The 19,470-nt window shown below is 37.7% G+C and overlaps 1 long non-coding RNA gene across 1 annotated transcript; it reads left to right on the top strand.

Moving 5' to 3' along the window:
• The first annotated feature begins 8,090 nt into the window (after nucleotides 1–8,090).
• LOC146768256 (uncharacterized) lies at nucleotides 8,091–17,439 on the top strand. Its single transcript, XR_014952484.1, has 3 exons — nucleotides 8,091–12,348; nucleotides 12,640–12,685; nucleotides 16,684–17,439. It is a non-coding gene; the product is annotated as an uncharacterized LOC146768256 (long non-coding RNA).
• Nucleotides 17,440–19,470: the final 2,031 nt, after the last annotated feature.

Raw genomic sequence — 19,470 nt, 5'->3', positions numbered from 1 at the left:
GATTTTTTTTTTCTGAACACTCTAGGCAGAGAGAAACCAGCTGGAGTTTTCACCATTCTGCAAGCAATTATCAATGAGCCTATATCTTCTGCATCAGAAATGAATATGTGTGGAAAAAAAAGAGAATATTCTATTTGCTGCACCATAGTAAGTACTTAAAAATTGTAAAATAACTATTGTAGATATATTATAAAACTGTATTCATTTAAGAATTTCTATCTTCTTCTCCTTCTTGTTAAAGAACAGCTTCATTCCCTATCTCAGAAACTAGTGAATCCATGATAAAAGTGTTCTCAGTAGAAAATGAGATTATCAATATGTCAAAATTACGAATAAAGAAAAATTACCTGCAGATTTAAAAGCATAGAAAAGAAGAGACACAGGGTGAGAAAAGGATGGGTATTTAATTACACATAATGCTTTCCTCTATGTTCTGGTTTCTCAGGATGATTTAGTCTCCTTCCTACTCTGAAGGGTCAGGATCCTCCAGTTACTAATGCAGCCTCATTTTAGTTCAGCTGTTTTCTTTGATTATGGTGGGAATCTGAAGTGAACAGGTGGGTATCTTAGGTGTCACAGTTCATTGTTGTAAACTAAGTGGAATAATTCTAAATTTCTGGGAAATTTTTCAAAGGTTTTTCAGTATATTTCATTAGTAGCTAAATAGCAACGCCCAAAAAAAATGTCAATTGCTTTAATTTCTCCTAAATTTCTCTATCTGCTGCAATTACCTCATAAGTATGATAGAAATATTCCTACTAGCACTCAGAGTACTTTTAATTATTTTTAATTTACTTATGTGAGTATGCATAGTGCCCACCACCATAAGAGCCCATCAGACAGCCCCAGTTCTACAGCACTGTGAAATTCAGACAATCCATTCTATAATGAAAATCTCTCAGAGACTTTTTCTCCTTTCAAACTGAGAAAAATAACAACATCCTACTTCAGAGGAAGGAGGAAAAATGTATTAATTTTTAGGAAGAAATGAGTGAAACAAACAGAAACCGCTACTCATCAGTGGAAGTATATTTTTCAAATCTATTTCTCTCTAGCTTTTCCTGATCATCAATCTTTATTTTTTAATAAAAATTATTAAATCAATTCTTTAAACAAAAAAAAAAAATGAACTGAAAATAAGTATTGTCCAATTTAAGAAAAATACCATATTTGTTTGTAATGTATTAATTACAAATTAATTACTTTCTGCCCTTCCTGTAGGCTGTCAAGGTTCATATAAACAGCCTTTTTTACCCCAGAATTTTCATATAAACCTTTTAGGTAGCGAGCACAAAAATTACATTTTCAAGCAGCTGAAATACCTTTTCTCTCTTCATTAAGTATTAATTCAATCACATGTGTCTATACAATTACTCACTTAAATGTGTACATCTTTACCAGAAAAATGTTAGTAGTGAGAAATAGATAACAAAACCTTGTGTCTGCATTATTGTAAATTCATTTAACATGCTTTTAATAAGTGTTATGAATTTTAAGAGTAGAGGAAAAGGTGAAAAGCTTTCAGAAATTACTTAGCAGTAGTCAATCACAATCACAATGTATTTGAGAAGAAATGTAAGACATATTTGGAAGGTAAGAAGTTCCTATAACTGAGTTTAAACCTCATTTTTTGGTTTAATCTGCATATGGAAATTACATGTCTATTTTAGATATAAACCCATTGTTTGGTTAATAGTGAAGTGATGAAGACTGGGCTATTTACATTCTGTAGTACAGTTTCATTTAGGTACTTTATTTCTCCACAGCAAATATTGATGAGCCTGCCCTGAGAGGCATGTAGGCAGTACTAGCAATATTAGATCTTTTATGATGTAATGAAATAACCATTATAAATTTAAAAAATAAAACAAAAGGAAAAAATCAGCAAGTCTGGAACTTTTGATTTAAGGAGAGTTATCCAGTCATTAGCTTTCGCTGCCCCACAGCAGCTTGGAAACGATCTTCAAGTGTCTCAATTGGTAATTTTTGTTTTTTAGGTTATTGAAATAAGAAATATGGCTTTGGAGTATTCCTACCATGACTAAAATATGCTCTATCATTTATTTATCTAAGAACTACTACTACTAAGAACTAAGGCAAAAAATTAAACTAAAGCATCTTTATCTGTGCTACTTTCTACTCTCTGCTCTTTTTGCCAACTTTCCTCATGATTCAGCTTGCAGCCTAGATTCAGGACATTCTTTTCCACATCTCCCATTCTTAATTACATTTCTGGAGGGTTTTACAGAGCAATGTCCTACCCTTCCCCAGGGTAAGTGTTCGGGACTACAAGTAAAGAGTACGTATGTAAACCTTTCCCACGCTTTTGCAATCTGTTTGGAGAGCCTATGGAGACATCTGACAGCTGATAAAGCCAGCTTTTGGGATTATTCTACCTTATGACAGGGACTGTGCCACTTGATGTCAAGCCTGAAGAGTGACAGGTACCTTTTTCTCCCTCATCTCCAGATTTCTATTAGCATTTTTCATACAAATCACTGAGGGCATTATACAAGGATGTAAGGTCCTTAGTGAATATCTTATACTGCTTCTAATAAAGCACTGTGAAAGGTGGTAGTCCCAAGTAAACACTCCCATTACTTCAGAGAACTGACCTTTAAGCAAGAACTGCAGTTATCTGACAAAACAAAAGATGAAAATGCTGGTATTTGTCTTGTGTAGATGTAGAGTTCTATCCACAAAGAAAGTTTTTTTTTTTTTTTTTGTTCTAGTCAGCATTTAAACCATTAATTATTCATTTTACTATTAACACTTTAAAGAAACATAATTGGATGTTTGCTCAAATAATCTAAGGCAATATACTTAAACTGAAGAATGCAGCACTCAGTTATTCTCAATTATTGTTGATAGAAGAAGCAGAAGTCAGAATGAATAGACTTTCTCAGTTAAAGATGCTTAGAAAAGTAACATCTTAGAGGTGTGTAGATACACAGCCCTGTAACAGAAGACCTAATCCCATTTACCAGCTAATCTCCAGTCTGCAGTTATTGATTTGGCAGGTGGGATGCACTGTGTTATTCCTTTAAAAATTTATCAGCCTTGTCCCAGAATTAATATGGTCAACTTCACTTGAAAAGGTGCTGAATAATGAAGAACATCACACCAAGACATTCAGCAAACATGAAGGGAGAAAAATGCAAATGCAACATGACTTTCACATTTAGAGAATGTTCATCTAAACAAACCATTAATTGAAAATGGCAATGATTCTGCTCAAACATAGTTATCTTGGCATTTACTGTCTGCTTTAGTTTTCATAATTCTTAAGATAGAACTTGGCACAGGTTTTTAACCGAGTGTAAAAAAAGAGGAAATAAAATCTCCCTGTTCTCTGACAACTCTGAAAATTATTCTCATCTTAAATTGGTGGGAATTGTTTAAAATTTTATGAGGGTTACTTGACATTAATAATAAGTAGTTCAGGAAAGAAATCTGAAAACTTTTTTATGCTTTATTTAGGTTAATGAAATTTCAACACTATATTACAGATAAATTACATTTTCTAAAAAAAAAAATCTTATTTAGGAAAAAGGTAAAATGTAAAATTAATGACAAAGTCAACTTTTTCAGCCATTAATAAACAATGGTTTCCAACTGAAAGCTGAATTGAGAATTGTCAAAAATTTGGTTTCAGCATATATATTCTAGGATAACCAAAACAATAAAGGAATCTGGCAGGGGAGGGCAATGGGACCTTCCCCAGAATATCTCAAACAGATCTAACTAGGAGTCAGTAAACAATACATGTGCTGAAGTTATGAACTATATCATGGAATAGAAACTTATCTGAGTAGCAAATGAATTCTTCAAGACACTCTGGGAATTGTGGAGAAGAACAAGTATCCCAGCAGAAGGTCCATGGTGAGCAGTGGGGTTTGCACCAGCTACAGTGGGAAATGAAACCCTGCATGCATTTCCTTGCACAAACCAGGGAAATGAAAGAAACATGTATGATTAATGGATGGAAAAGGTCATCCTATTTCCTACTCTCCTTGAGCACTCCCAGCTGGAAACTAATCCACACACTGCTGTTTGCTCACTCTGTCCTGGTAGGATGGGAGACAGAATTGAAAAGGTAAAAGAGAGAAAACTCCTGGGTTGAGATAAAGGCCTTTTAACAGAGAAAGCAAAAGCTGCACACACAGACAAACACAAGGAATTAATCCACTGTTTCCCATGGGAAGGCAGGTGTTCAGCCATCCTCAGGAAAGCACAGCCTCACCATGTGTAACAGTGACTTGGGAAGACAAACACCTTCACTTCAAAGGTCTCCCTTTCCTTCTTCATTCCCCTAAGATTACATGCTGAGAAGGATGCCGTATGACCTGAAATATCCTTTGGTCAGATGAGATCAGCTGTCCCGCTGTGTCTCCTCTCAGCTTCTTGTGCACTCCCAGCCTCCTTCCTGGTGGGGTGCTGTGATGGGCAGGAAAGGCCTCGGTGCTGCTGCTCAGCAATAATAAAAACATGCCTGTGCCAGGCGTGAAATACACTGTTTCCAGCACAAATCCAAAACATAATATGAAGAAAATAAACTCTATCCTGGCAAAGATCTGCTTCCATTTAAGGGAAATGTTCTCCTTAAATACCGCATTCATGAATCACTTAAGTGACAATTAATAACAGTTTCTGTTTTATTGGCATTAAAAGCCACCAAAAAACTCCTAAATTTTGACAATACTTTAGTGAGGCATTTGTTAACTTAAGGCTTCTGTCATAATTTTATTGTGAGGACAAATGATGTCTGGAAAGGTGTACTTAAAACTAGAAAACTAGAAGCAAGAAACCTGATTTTTCATATTCTCCTGGGACATAACAGCAAGTACAGGAGAAAGGGAAAGGCCAGATTACTGCCTCAGTCACTTTGGAGCATTATTTTAATTGTTTGAGAGATCATGTATGGGGATGAGACAGTAGGCAGGCCACCTCCAGATACATGGACACATCTGAAGCCAAATGAATTGGGGAAAACAGAGCCACTTACTCTTTACTACTGCTAATTGAGCACCAGGCTGGACTCCAAACAATGATGCAACAAGTGGACAATGGAGACACATTGGTTCTCTATAAACTGTTTTCTAGATTGCCTCTGTGAAAAATTATTATTTTTTTTATTCCCATCCAAAAATATTAAAGCAGTGAGAGTTATCATGATGAGGTGACTCTATGCAGAAATTGTCTTAAGGCAACAATTTTCAATACCACTTCTCAGGTGGATAAAACTGCCAACTGAAATTCCAAGATTTTGTGTCCATATAAATTTATATCGTTTCATAACAATTTATTGTTTTAATAATTACAGCAATGACAGCCTGAAGCCAAGCAAGGCTTTCCCTCATGCCTCAGACTTCAAGCTGAGTATTTCATATATGTGATACAAGTTGCTGTGAAAACTACTGTTCTGACATTACAAACAAAATAACCTTTAATATTTTTTAATAGATTTTTTTGCATAAAAGAGTTTATGGCACACTCTCATTCTGGAATATCACTTTGTTGCCAGAACAATGATACATACAACTATCTGGCTAGCTTTGTGCAGTACTTCATAACCTAGCCAGTCTGTGTCTTTATTATATAAACACCATGCAAGTTAAATTCCAGATGAGTACTTTTTATTTTATCATTGCTACCCAAACAAATTTTATGTTTAACATTCCTATTAAGAATAATGTAATAAAATGCTGCTTCTGACCAAAACCCAGGACCTTTGCCCCTCATGTGCTCTGCATGTCATTTGAAGGTCACAGTAGGCAAGACAGCTTCATCAGAAAGGAATTAAAAGAAAGCTTTTAATTCCTTCAAAACTAAGTAATATAACTACATTACTTTATATCTACAGTTAATTATACAATTTACTTAACTACACTGCTATTAAGGAAGACTTTATAGTGTTAAGATTGCAAAATTATTTTGGAAGGTAAAGCTGCGCAAATAACTGATTGTGTTGATATGTCTGGTGCACCAAAAGCAATGAAAAAACATTAGTATTTAAGGCCCATAAAAGGAAATAATTTCTTATTTATGTTCATCTTATCCCCTCAGTCAAATTCTCAGTCAAACACTGAGTAAACACTGTCTATTTGAGCTAAAAATATAAAGTATTGTATTCTTCTTTTTGGCCCTTTTTTTTTGGCGGGGGTGGGGGGGTGTTTCTTTCGGTTATTGGGTTTTGTTTGTTTGTTTTTAATGTAACCAGATTTGGGGGTGAGACTTCATTTTGAAACAGGAAGTTGAAACATCAAATTGAAGCATTTTGGGGTTTCACACACATACAGAAACACACTCTGATCTCTTACTTCTTCCCATCATTCTTCTCCCTGTCCTTATCACAGATTGCTCAGTGATCCAGTCCATAACTCAAGGAGTGAGTTTTATCCCAAACCCAAATCTTGGGCTGCAAAGGCAAGTAAAACAAATAAATTCCATATTCTTCAGGACTTTTTTATTTTATTTTTGTTTTTTTTAGGCTGAGTACTGGTATAGTACTCCATAATTATTCCCATTAAAGTTGCCACAAATGCATGACTGCATGCACAGGTATGCAGTCAGAACATCCCACCCTTCCTCCACCATCCTGTTAAAGGCAGCTTTCTGAACAGCTGTTGCATCAGTGCATCAAATCTGCAGCCAGAAATAGAGTGAAGAAGAAGGTCTGTATTGGAGTATCTATATAAGAATGCAAAGTACAAAAGAAAAAGGATTGTGGAAGAAAAGAAGATAAATAGAAAAGGGATAACCTATCCATAACATAGTTGAGAAACAAAATTTTAAATGAGCATTAATTTGTGAAATTATACTATATATATATTCTTTCTCAAATTCAGCCAGTCTATGACTTTCTGGTTTTTCCCACCCACTTTCAACCCTTTTTTCTCAAGCCACATTTGACTGTGGAGCAATTTAAGTGCTCTAAGTAGAAGAATTTTTTGTAGACATTAATATTTGCTGCACACTAGATGTGCAACATTAGCAAATGTTGCACCATTAAAGTTTTCTGTAAAGTGTATAAATCAAAATAAAAAAGTGGCTTAGAAGCATTTAAATTTTCATAACTGAACTAAAATGTTTTCTGAGAACTGAAGGACTGTTAATTATTATGTAGGATCCTTTCTATTAAGTAATAAAAAATTGTATTTTTTAAAGTCACTGATGTATTTGTACTAGAGCTACAGATTTGTACTTTGGCCTGTGGTGAACGCTGAGCCCTGTTCACATAATTGGCTGTGACAGCAAGGTCATTTGGTGGTTAAAGCATAAGATAAAAGGTAATGTAGAAATCACATCCCAGCAAGAAATGTTCTAGCATTTTGTTTTGTAAAACATTCATCAATATTTTTAGGGTTCCATTTGTAGAGTTATTTTTGAAGTGTTACATAAGTCTTATCCAAGAAGTTAGAAAGAGTAGACCCCCATCTTGTGCTTTGCACTTCACATCCACTTGGCCCTTCTAGGAAACAAGGAAAAGCAAGGAAGAGCAGCACAGTGATTCCCCACAAACCACTGGTCTTTTCAAACTGAAAGGAGACAAATGTGGAGGTAACTGCCACATCTGCCTGCACAAGAAGCAATAAAGAATATAACAAGCAAGTCTAGGTCATGCCAAACAATAGAGCAAGCAGAATAAAAGAGCCTTTTTTTCCACAAGATGTCCCGTTGATTTTACAATATTGCATTCAGCTGTGGATTTAAAACTAGTGCTGCTTTGAACCACTATAAGTTGTGGGATTTTTTTTGGTTTTTTTTTTTTTTCTCTAAGTGCTCTCCATCTCAAGCCTTCTGGGCATACAATGATTTGTCTATTGTTTTCCTATTGAGCTTAAGCAAATATATCTTCAGTTATGTTTCCTCATCCTTATTACTGTATATTGCAGTGAGAGATCATCTCCTGATGAATATTTTTCATAAATATTTCTCAGCTAAGAAAAGAGTTTCTTGTCAGAACATTTATAAGTTCTTGCAAATTTCATTTCTAAATGAAAGAAGAAACAAAATAGCTTGTTTTGTTTTGCCATAAGTTTTTCTAATTCCATGGACTTTTCAAGAAGTACACCTGATAAGGACCAGCCTACTTCAGGAGGCAAAAGATTGAAATCAATCTACTTATTAAATCATTAGGAACTCAGCCAGAGAGTAGTTAAAGAATATTGTGAGTGAAAAAAGCAGAAAGTCCATCTGAGTGAATTTTGCTAAATATACTTCACCACTTCTATATTTAAAATTGTCACCAAGTTATCCAATACTGCACGCTATCATCAAGTGCTATTTATATTTCCATTCCTAAGTAAAGAGATTTTAGCTTTGTCCTGTAACACAGTGCATGCGTTGCTACATCTGGTAAAAACAGAAGACAGCATTTTTTTCAGAAGAACTAGGGGATTCACACATTTACTTTTATTCTTCCACAGTATGAAAGCAATCTGAGTAGGTGCTCAGGCATTAAAAAGACCCATGCATTTCTAGACACTCTGTTTTGAAAAATAATAATACGATCTTGAGAATGGTTGTAATGAGTTTTTAAAGTGACTGCTTTTGTTATTAATATAATGCATCTTCAAAAACAAACCACAGGGATAGACCAAAAAAACCCACATTTCTCTTTTTCACAAAGGATTTACTAATTCCCTATGAAAATGTTGAAAATATATTTGTATTTTTCTATTCAGTTTATTTCTCACTTTCTCACTTTTATATTGATAGTTGAAATCTAATTTCTGCCTCTCCCATTGTGTCAGGATTTGAGCCTCTGATTTAAATGGATACTCATCCTTATCTTAGCCCTTCCAAATGTGGGTGAAATGCATGGGTACATAGTATCTTAGAACACACTTTAATATTGACCTCCACTTGAAAAAATTCTCTGCTCAGAATAATTTTTTCCTTCTTCACAGGATCAAAACCCCCTTCTTTAGGATAAATTGTGCTTATCCACAAAGCTGGCCTGAAAAAGTCCCTTCCAGCCTTAGTTTCAATAAATAACACCATTGCACAGATAATATTTTCTCACTCTACCCAGTAATTTCTAAATTATGTACCAGCAGGATGCTGGGCCCAGGCGCTTCCTCTTTTCTGTGAATTGACTAATGATTCTGGTGAGACACCAAACAAATCCCTACAGTGTAGTAGATGCTTGCAGCCATAAAGCCTTTTCTGCTCCATAAAGGATGATGTGATTCCATGCAGCCCACAGTATTCACTGTCCCGAAGTGACGCTGCAGAGCCATTTGTGCACAGCAAGAAGTATGGATCTGTCTAAATGACTGTTATTAAAAGTACAATGTTGTTTCATGAAAACAGTAGTTGCACTCCACATGAAAACAGCTCTTAAGAACAGAAAGAAAAATAAAAGTAATGGGGACTATTAATGGGGTGAAAAACACTCAGATCTTTTCTCTCTTAACAATGCAAAGCCAAATTATCCTATCACAATAAAAACATCATGCTATTTGCAATAAGTATACAACTTCAAAGTTACCTTACACCTGTAGACTTGTTTAACATCAAAATTGACTACATAGTTTCTCCCTTCTTTTCTCATGTAATGTCAGTTTGTATTGGAAAAGAAACAAAACAAAAACCCCTTGAGTATTTAAAATCACAACTATGAGCCTTTAACTTTGTTTCCTCATGCAAAATGAAAGTTTTAATCATGCTATCTCATATAATAAATACTCAAATTTAGTTCTGCCAACAGGACAATTTTCTGGCACCACAGAGGGTTTGTTAGGCAGGGAATTCACTTCTACACATCCGCCTCACTCTAATAATTAAAAGATGGTCTATTAAATTTTTTCAACCCACATTTTGTTCCTGCCAGAAATTAATTTCCCATCTTTCTCTTGTCAGTCATCATGTAAACATAAACTGGTCATCCACCAGGCATATGAAATTTGTTATTCTGAAATGAATTTTCCCCAAATTAACTTTATAGAACTGCACCTGGAATTCACTTTCTGACAAAAACACAGTTTGTATTTTCTCAGAAGCAAGTACAAACTGTGTAGAGGAAGTTTCTCTTAGGAGTATTCAGCTTGTGCTTCTAGAGACCAATTTTGTGAGATTTATCTTAATAAAAATGTATTTATAATATGAATAAACCCTTACCATATTCAAAGTACAGTATAAAAACCCAAAAGTGTAATCTCATTCTGCAGTGCACACTGTATTTGTGATTCAGCTTGTTTTCTGTAGTAGAGGACTCAGAAGGCAGTGAGCAATATAAATAACCTAATCTCTTCCATTATCCATTGCCCTTTATTTGTCCTAGTAAGAACATCTGTGTGGGGAAGAGGAAAAAAAAATGTGCCTTTCCAAAGGCAGAGTATGCAAATATCAAGAGAAAAAAGATCAGTAAGATTCTGCAGGAATAATATGTAATCAAAAATGATAATTGGAAACATCAGTCTGATCAATCATTTGTAACTGTGGACACAGATTGTTTGTTTACACCACAAAAAGGTTTTGTTCCACAGAACACAGTGAAGTACACTATATATAATTATAACGAAATTATAATCATAATGAAAGATTACAAATGTTGTAATGGAACAAAATGAATGGTTTCAAATTCCTAATAACAAAAAACTAGTAGCACACTATTAGAAAGGGGAAAACATTTTTAGAATGTATGGCACATAGTTGTGTCATATAATTTAACAACTTTGTCTCAATTGTTCCTGGCAGGGATATTTTTTTTTAAGGATTGCTTACAGTTCTGACAGTACAAATCAATGCTATACTTGATATAACAATTTATTTAAAAAATTAATACATGTTGGCATTTATTTACACAAAATTGCAGAATCATTTAGGGTGAAAAGGATTTCTTGAGGCAACCTAGTCAAATCCTGCTGCTCAAGTAGGGTCAGCTACAGTAGGTTTTCCAAATTTTTGTCCAAGCAGTTTTCAGTATTTCCAGAGACAGGGATGCCATTAAAATTCTGGGAAACGTGGTCTAGTGTTACCTGAGACTTTGACCTATTTCTGATTCCCAGCTGTCACAGCATCAGAATCACGGAATGGGCCAGTTTGGGTTATCTGGTCCAATCTCCCTGCTCCATCAGGGTCATCCTAGAGCACATGGCACAGGATTTTGTCTAGATGGTTCTTAAATAAGTCCAGTGAAGAAGACTCCACAAACTCTCTGGACAATCTGATCCAGAGCTTGTTCATACACACAGTATAGAAGTTCTTCCTCATAACCAGCAGGAAATTCCTGTGCATGAGTTTCTGCCCATTGCCTCATGTCCTATTGCTTGGCACCACCAAGAGCCTGATTCCATTCTCTTGACAGCTTGGCAGCTTTGTATGTCCTGTTTTCTTACTGCCTTCCCAGACCCAGTATGACTAACAAACTTCACATGACTTTATTCTACTCTCAATTTAATGTTTATACCATCAATGAGCATCAATAACAGGGTTGTTGCAAAAAATGCTCCATTTGAAAGGATCTAGCTTCACTATGAGCAAATTGTGACTGAACATATAAAGATATTTTACAGTTTTTTCTTTGCACTATATGTAAAAATGCACAGAAAATTGGGAGAGACAGGGTGGGAAACCTTGCACCTCTAATTTCACTCATAAAAATGTTGTATTTTCCTGTATGTCAGAACAAGATCTAGCCATCACTGAAATTCTGTACATACAAATCCATCTTGGGAAACCTAAAAATAAATTAATCTCCTCCTTTGTCTAAGGCTCTACAAAAAATGATTTTTTTTCTCTTCCATCCCTTTGTTTCTTCCATTAAATAGACCTCTATTTTATTGTACTATCTTTTATCATTGGTGGAGATTCTATGGAAGAATAGAACAATATAATCATAAGAGGATGCTACACAAGTTATATTCTGTAAACAGCTGTGTAATTGTTATCTAAACAAGTGTGACAGTTTTAAGTGTCTAAGCTAGTCTTTCTGAACACGATAGCTGATGTTCTCTCACGTAATTTCTATGGCATGGTATAAAGGCACTCGTTTTCTCATCCAGGTATCATATGTAATTTCCCACTTATTCTGTACTTTCCTTTATTTAAGTTTGCATTCTTGTCTGCTGAAAGCACAAGAATAAGTGGAAACAATACTGTACATCTTTGGCAAACTTTCAGAGGAAAGAAATAAAAAAGAAAAGAGGCAGGAAGAGGATCATATGCTGACAGGTAACCTAAATCTCATTAATCTCTTCTGTTCTCTGATGAACACAGAAACAAGATCAAGAAGAAACTCTTCTGGCATTAAGAAAAGCCATTACAAACTCAGCCATTTTTCTGTAAGGCACAGAAGGAAGAAATTATGGAAGGAAATTTTTCAATCACTTATTATGAAAGGTAAGTACTTCAATGCAATTAGGTAGTCTTTTCAAGGCAAGAGAATGAGTTTATCTTGTGCAGTGAAGGGGTACTAAGGGTTAAACTGATGCAAAGGCTACAGGTTGTGATATTTTGAAAGAAGGTGCTAATGTTGGAGAGCCTTACATTAACAACTGAGCTTTCCAAGTGTTCCACTAAGCCACTTTTCACATTGTTTTCTCATGGCTAATACAGCAATAATGTTTGAATGCTTTTAATTACAGAACTAAATTCACACTTCTCTCATCCATATACCTTCATTTGTTTCAGGGCTTATGATCTCTCTCGCCCCTCCTTTGGTCTACATAGACAACTGGTAAGAAGTATATCTGAATACTTCTTGGTTATTTTGCTCTGAGACCTCTGATTCTAGCTGGTATGTTTGTACAAATATGGTTCTGCAGACTGCAGATTAAAGTGTGAAAGGAAAACAAGTTTTAGAAATTTCAGTTTTAACAGTGATAATTTAATGAAATACATATTTTAACAAAGAGCAGCATTTTTAAAATTATGATGGATGAACTGTGGATCACAAGCAAGACTTGCGGCTCTCAAAGGGCTTTCTAGGACATGTCAGGAGATATGAGTAGAAATGTTTTCAAGTAGTTAATGCTCATTCCACTATTTAAAGACAAAGATTAAAAATGTTTACAATTTAAAAATTAACTACATTTATGAATATTATAAATGTTATTTCAATAAAGAGTCCAGTTCTTTTCAGTTATACCTCAACTGTGATATCTTACTTTTCATTTTTGCCAGAAAACTGCAAAGTGAATTTCACCAAAGATATAAGGACCATAGAATTTATAGGTGGAGATGCTGGGTTTTGCAATGTTATTATATGCTGCCCAAGCATGCAAGGTATATGTTGAGCCAAAAATCTCATATCAGAGTACTTTAGAAGGTCTTGTTGCCAAGGACAGATATTAATGAAGGACCCCAAGGTCAGCTAACAGTACTGGCAGTAAATCTGGAATTTATCTGTTTAAATAGCTGGAAAAGCTCTGCAGTTATATGTTCTCATTCCACAGCAGCATCTAGCACTCTAATATACCGTTAGTCTGGGTTCTGTTTGTTTTAAACTTCATGGAACTTTTCCACTTACAAAGAACTATTTCATATTATTCATCCTGCATTTAAACTAGAACCACCCTTGAGTTATCAAACTTAAATAGAATATCTTCCTGAATTCAAAGAAGCCACCATTTTCTCATTCTGAGAAATTACTGAGTAGAAATAGTTTTTGATTTTGATTTCCTAGGCAAGATAATGAATTAGAATGGAAAATACCATTTAGAAAAATCTTGAAAGGAATTAATCTTTCATGCTCAATAACATGAAATAAAATGTAAATACCTGCAAGAGGGAAGAAATAGAAAATACAGATTCTCATTAGTGGATGAGGAGGACCTTGTTTTTCTGTCATTGCACATAGAAGCAAGCTGTGCACTGCTAATTAGGAGCCTGAGACTTCAAAAGCAAGTGAGAACAAGCTGGTTATCAAACCAAGCTTGTTTCCACCCTTTAACTGAGGATTCTCTTGATGAAGGAAGTTTTGTGTTGTTGATACAGCTGGAGGTTTTTTTATCTTATTGAGAGGATTACTTCCATATATGTACAAATTCAAAGTTTAATCTATAATCTTTTGGGAATAAAAGCAGTAGTGGCATACAATTATCACTTTTGTGATGGTGTTGATCCTGGCTTGACACAAGAGATCCACTGAAAGTATTTTATCAGTCTCCTTGTCAGCCTGACAGGAGAGAATAAGTATAACAAAAGACCTATGGGTTGAGATAAGGACAGGGAAAGATCACTCACCAGTTACCACCATAGGTAAAACAGACTTGGTCTGGGGAAATTAATTAAATTTATTGAAAATGAAATCAGAGTAGGATAATGCAAAATAAAATCAAAATCTAAAAATATCTTCTCCCCATACCTCCTTTCTTCCTGGATTTAACTATATTCCCTGATTCTCTATCTTCTCTCACAGAGGGACAACAGGTTTTGGGACTAGGGATTTGTCAGGTCATCATACATTGCCTCTGCCACTCTTTCTTGCTTAAAGGGAGAGAACTCTTCCCCTATTCCAGCTTGGGGCACCTTCCATGGGAGAGAGTATTCCATGAACTTGTCCCATGTGAATCCTTCCTGGGGCTATAGCTCTCCACAAACTACAGCAGTGTTGGTTCCTTCCAAGGATGCAGTCCTTCAGGCACAGCCTGCTCTTGCATGAACCTCCCATGGGCCACAAGTGCTGCTTAAAAACCTGCCTCAGTACAGGCTCCTCTCTCCATGAATCCATAGATTCTGCCAGGAGCCTGCTCTAGAGCATCTTCATATATGGTCATAGTTTTCTTTGAGTATCCACCTGTTCTAGCTTGGGATCTTCCACAGGTTGCAGGTGGATCTCTGCTCCTCCGTGGACCACCATGAGCTGCAGGGGCACAGCTGCCTCACCATGGTTTGCACCGCAAGCTGAAGGAGAATCTTGGCTCTGCTGCCTGGGGCAGCTCTTACCCATCCTCCCCCACTGCCCTTGATGTCCACAGAGTTGTTTATCCCACATATTTTCACTCCTCTGGCGTCAGTTGCCCAGTTTTTGTCCTATTATAAAATATGCCATCCCGGCATCGCCGCCATTATTTCTAATGGGTTTGGCCTTGACCAGTGGTGGGTCCATCCTGGAGCAGGCTGGCACTGGCCCTGCCAGACAAGGGGAAGTTTCCAGCACCTTCTCACAGAGCCACCCCTGTGGCCCCTCTGCTACTCAAACCTGACCACACAAACCTAGTACATAGGTCCATTGAAATAAGGGGGCAATACTAGGATTTGGCTCTGGAACGCAAAGTTGTAGATCTGTGCAGAACTGCAATGCTCTGTTTTGAGCAGATGCAACAGCTTGTCTGAAGACAAGTTTAGCATCAGCGTACCAAGTAAGCATATACTAAGATTCTGTTTATCAGTTTATCAGCTCTGCAGCATATACTTACCAAAATATTAAAAGAATATTCTGCTTCTTACAGAAAACTGAATAGTTTCTCCACAACAATGTACATTTTAGCAGCATTTAGCTAATATCTATTTTTCAGTATTCATAACTTGTAGAATATAATGTAAAAAGCAATGGAAACCAATGGAATAAATTTAGACACACATATATGCTGAGCATTTCTGGCTTTGCAATAAAGTTACTAATTTGGTGGGCTACTAATTTGTCTGTCAATGTATCAGTTTCAAAATGGTAAGACATTCAAGGCTGTAATTGACTTTTCTCTTTTATACAAATCTGTAAAACTACTTCAAAGTGCTTCAGCTGGATGATAAAGCTCAAAAATGAGAAAGCTGTGCCCGTCTAATAAGTTCTCAAAGGCTCATAATGTTTATCTACATGTTCCTAGAAAATACATGTTCAATTTTTGTGGAAATGATTTTTACTTGTATTCCCCAAGGTCAGTAAAACTCTTAGAATGCAATTCAGAGTAAAAATACAACGCTTTGAGCAACTTTCCATTACGCTGATTCACACTTCAACATTTACATTCCACCTTCCCAGCAAAATAAGTGACAGGATATACCAGAGGTTAAGCATGAAGTTAACTACAAAATGACAATTATGGTTACAAAAGGAAGGCATTCATCTGATTTGTAGAGGTCAAGTCATGATTTGTGTGAATGTCTCAAGTGGCAGCTGAGGCTCTACATTGGTACCATAGGAACACACCTTTCTGCCCTATTTCTTAGAGTTTCTGACTAGTCTGAAACAGACGTGGATATCTTTTATACATTTAAAATTTCTTCCTCCAATTTAATTTAAAGGATATTAATATTTACAAACTGATTTAAAAAATCTTGGCAGGAAAAGTCAGCATTAGTGAACTTTCTCCAAATGATGAGGGTAGCGTTCTCTCAAAAATGTAAAGACAAAAAGTTTTATGAGAAAGTACCTTAATTTTCCAAGTTATTTCTTTATTTATCATTATACAAATTTTGTTTTCACAATTCATATAAACAGTAATTAAGCATATGCAAGGTGCAATACCAGAATGTGTTAAACCCCAAACTCCAAGCCTCACCAAATTCCTCACACTCAGAGCAAGAAAATTACTCAGTTTCCAAGAGAACTTGCTTGTGAATATCAGCTAGTCAAATGGTTGCCAGTTCTTTGATATAATACAAATAGCTTGGTATTTTGATAGAGGTTTGTTTGAACAACCAATGAATATTCACCAAGGATATTGGTGGCATTTAAATATGATTCTCCTGACTATGCTGTTCTATCAGACGCTTCTGCTACTTTTTTTGCAGGGAACTGTGTTGCCTTCATGGAAGACAACGGCAACCTGGTTGCAAGGAACAGCACAGCAGCCCAGTCTCCCCGGGGCCACTCGGGCTAACGACACACGCAGGACACCAATGTGGTGGACGGTCGAAAGCGTTTATTATCTTATCTCATGGGTTTAAATAGTCTTGGGGGACTCTGCTACATCAGGAGGGGTTGGTAGGGTCTCTAGGGTTAGTCAGGAGTGGAAAACTACTGGATTAGGTGTGGTTACATTCTTTGGGGTAATGGATAACATGTTGCAGGGTGAGAGGGGGATGGGGGTCTTTCTTTCCGTCACATCCCGAAATCTTCCGTTCGCCTGTCCCTATCTACTACATCTCCCCCCTCCTTTTCATAAATAAAATGAGGTAGTCGTAGATATAGGCACTGGAGTGAGGCACAAACTTGTAACTTGGTAAGGAAAAAAGGGGTTTGGTAAACCTGAGTAATTCTCGCAAGGTGAGTTTTGAAGGCTTTTGCAACTGACTGTGTTTGCAGTTTTTGGTTTACAGCATTTGTTGCTGGCCCACGAACAGAATGTTCGCCCGTTCTAGACGGGCCTGAACAAACGAGACTAGCTTGTTCAGCAGGCATGGTCCTATGGTAACAGCTAAAAGCAGTATTGCCAGTGGACCTACCAGGGCAGAAATTAAAGTGGTGAGCCAAGGTGATTGATTGAACCAGGATTCGAACCAGCTCTGCTGGGTTTCCCTGTCTCTCTTTCTCTGAGCCAGTCTATCTCGGAGTTCTGCCATGGAGTCTTTAACGACTCCCGTATTATCTGCATAAAAGCAGCATTCCTCTTTCAAAGCTGCACACAGTCCTCCTTGTTGCATGAACAAGAGGTCCAGTCCTCGCCTATTCTGTAAAACTACTTCTGAAAGCGAAGAGACTGATTTCTCTAGATAGGAGATGGATTTCTCAATCCTCTGCAGGTCTTCATCGATGGTCATTTGCAGCTGAGAGAGTCCGTGCTGTTGGGTTGCGATGGCTGAGACACCTGTGGCTGTACCAGCTGCTCCCAGGCCGAGCAGCATTGCGATAGTTATACCTGTGATTATTTCTCTTTTGTGGAGTCTGTCAGGTTCTTCGAAAAGGTGGTACACTTCTTCATCTGAGTGGTACAGGACCCTAGGAACAATCAGAACTTGGACACAGAAGTCAATAGAGTCATTAAATTTGGCAAGGAACACACAAGGACTCACTCCAGATCGCTCGCAAACCCACATCCCAGATGCGGATGGGACCACCCACTTATTGGTCTTTCTGTTGGGCTTGACAACTTTAGTGCAGAAGTTGCCTTTCTGCTTTGCTAAAGTTGCATTGCCAAAACATTTGACTTGTCCTGTGATTTGACTCAGGGTGATTCCTCTGCGGGGAGTGTCCCATCTGCACTGGTGGGGGGCACTGGCTGTGGAGTAACTGAAGGGGGTGTCTAAAGCAATGCCTTCGTAGAAAGGGGGTTTAACATCATAACAAAGCTAACAGGAGTTAGTCAGGTTCGGTTTGGTTTCGTTTAGGGTTAGAAAGGTAGCTTCTAGCATACGAAAAATTGGGTTTGGATCGGACTCGGCTGTGCGGCTTATCTGGAATACATCTGCATGGCCAGCCGGGGCGTCGGTGACTTTTGGGGGCAAGGTTTTGGGGTGGGTTGTGTTTTTCCCTTTTAGCACATTCCTGATAACTTTATTGGGTCCTACTGGTCGAGGTGCTGGTGGTTGGAGTTTGATAATTCGTACATTCACCCACCTTCTCGGTCCTCTGAGGACCACTGTCCACGTTCTACCCGTGGTCCAACTAGGGTGGTCTGGCTGTAGAACGGTCATGTTATAACTTACACATCCCCGATATCTAGGCTGTGCATTGTGATCTCCGCAGCCAAAGGGTGCCCTGGTGAACTGTAAGAATTTGTCGGGCTCCTGTGGTTGCCACCCATCTCCCCATGGTCTGGCATCTGTAACAATGGTTTTGCAGCCCCAATATTCGCAATGTCCCCACCCCGGGTAGTCACAGTACCTTTTCCCTGGGTTGGACGCTGGGCACCAGTAGGCTATGTACATGAGTACGATACGTGGGTTTATGGGCCGTAGTTTTGGTTGTCCTGGAAACAGAACGGCTATGTGGAACACGAAGGATGGGGTGTTTGCTGTGGTGACCTCTTTGAACACCTTGTCACTTGAGAGATGTTGCATCACCCACCTGAATGGCTGATGAGGGTAGTGGCCTGGGTTGGCTTGTCCCCCGGCCACAAGCCCCAACAGCAAAATCGCACAAAGACACTGTGCATGTCTGGGTCTCACCGGTGTGGGACTCTTGGGTTTTGTCTGGCAGCTTGTTGGTCCGTCATCTCCCTCTGGAACAGGGGTGTACGCATCGCGGGGACGGTCCACGAGCATGTCCTGCAAGTAGAAACTCACAGTTTCATTCTGAAAGTCAGGTTTGATTGGCAGCAGTGGGTGTACGGCAGTAGCCCTTATTATAAATTTGTAATCCTGACTCCTAACATAGCAAGGATGTCCCTTCCTATCAGGGGTGGACAGTTTTGCAAAATGTAGGGGTGGATTGCTACTGTTTGTTCCGGTCCCTTTTTTGTATGAAGCGCTATGGCTACTAATTGGGTGCTTTTCCAAGCTCGGGACAGCCCTCCCACTCCGTTCACTGGGGGGGACTTCTTTGCATTGCCAGTGTCGGGGCCACAGCGCTTGGGGAAAAATCGAGCAGTCTGCTCCTGTGTCTGCCCAAAACTGAAGCCCTATGACATGGGGGTCCTG

Source organism: Lonchura striata, chromosome 2 (genome assembly GCF_050655825.1).
Source record: "Lonchura striata isolate lonStrDom1 chromosome 2, ASM5065582v1, whole genome shotgun sequence".
Classification (NCBI taxonomy): Eukaryota; Metazoa; Chordata; class Aves; order Passeriformes; family Estrildidae; genus Lonchura; species Lonchura striata.
The sequence above is the reverse complement of the archived record's forward strand: the minus strand, read 5'-3'. Positions and strand labels throughout refer to the sequence as shown.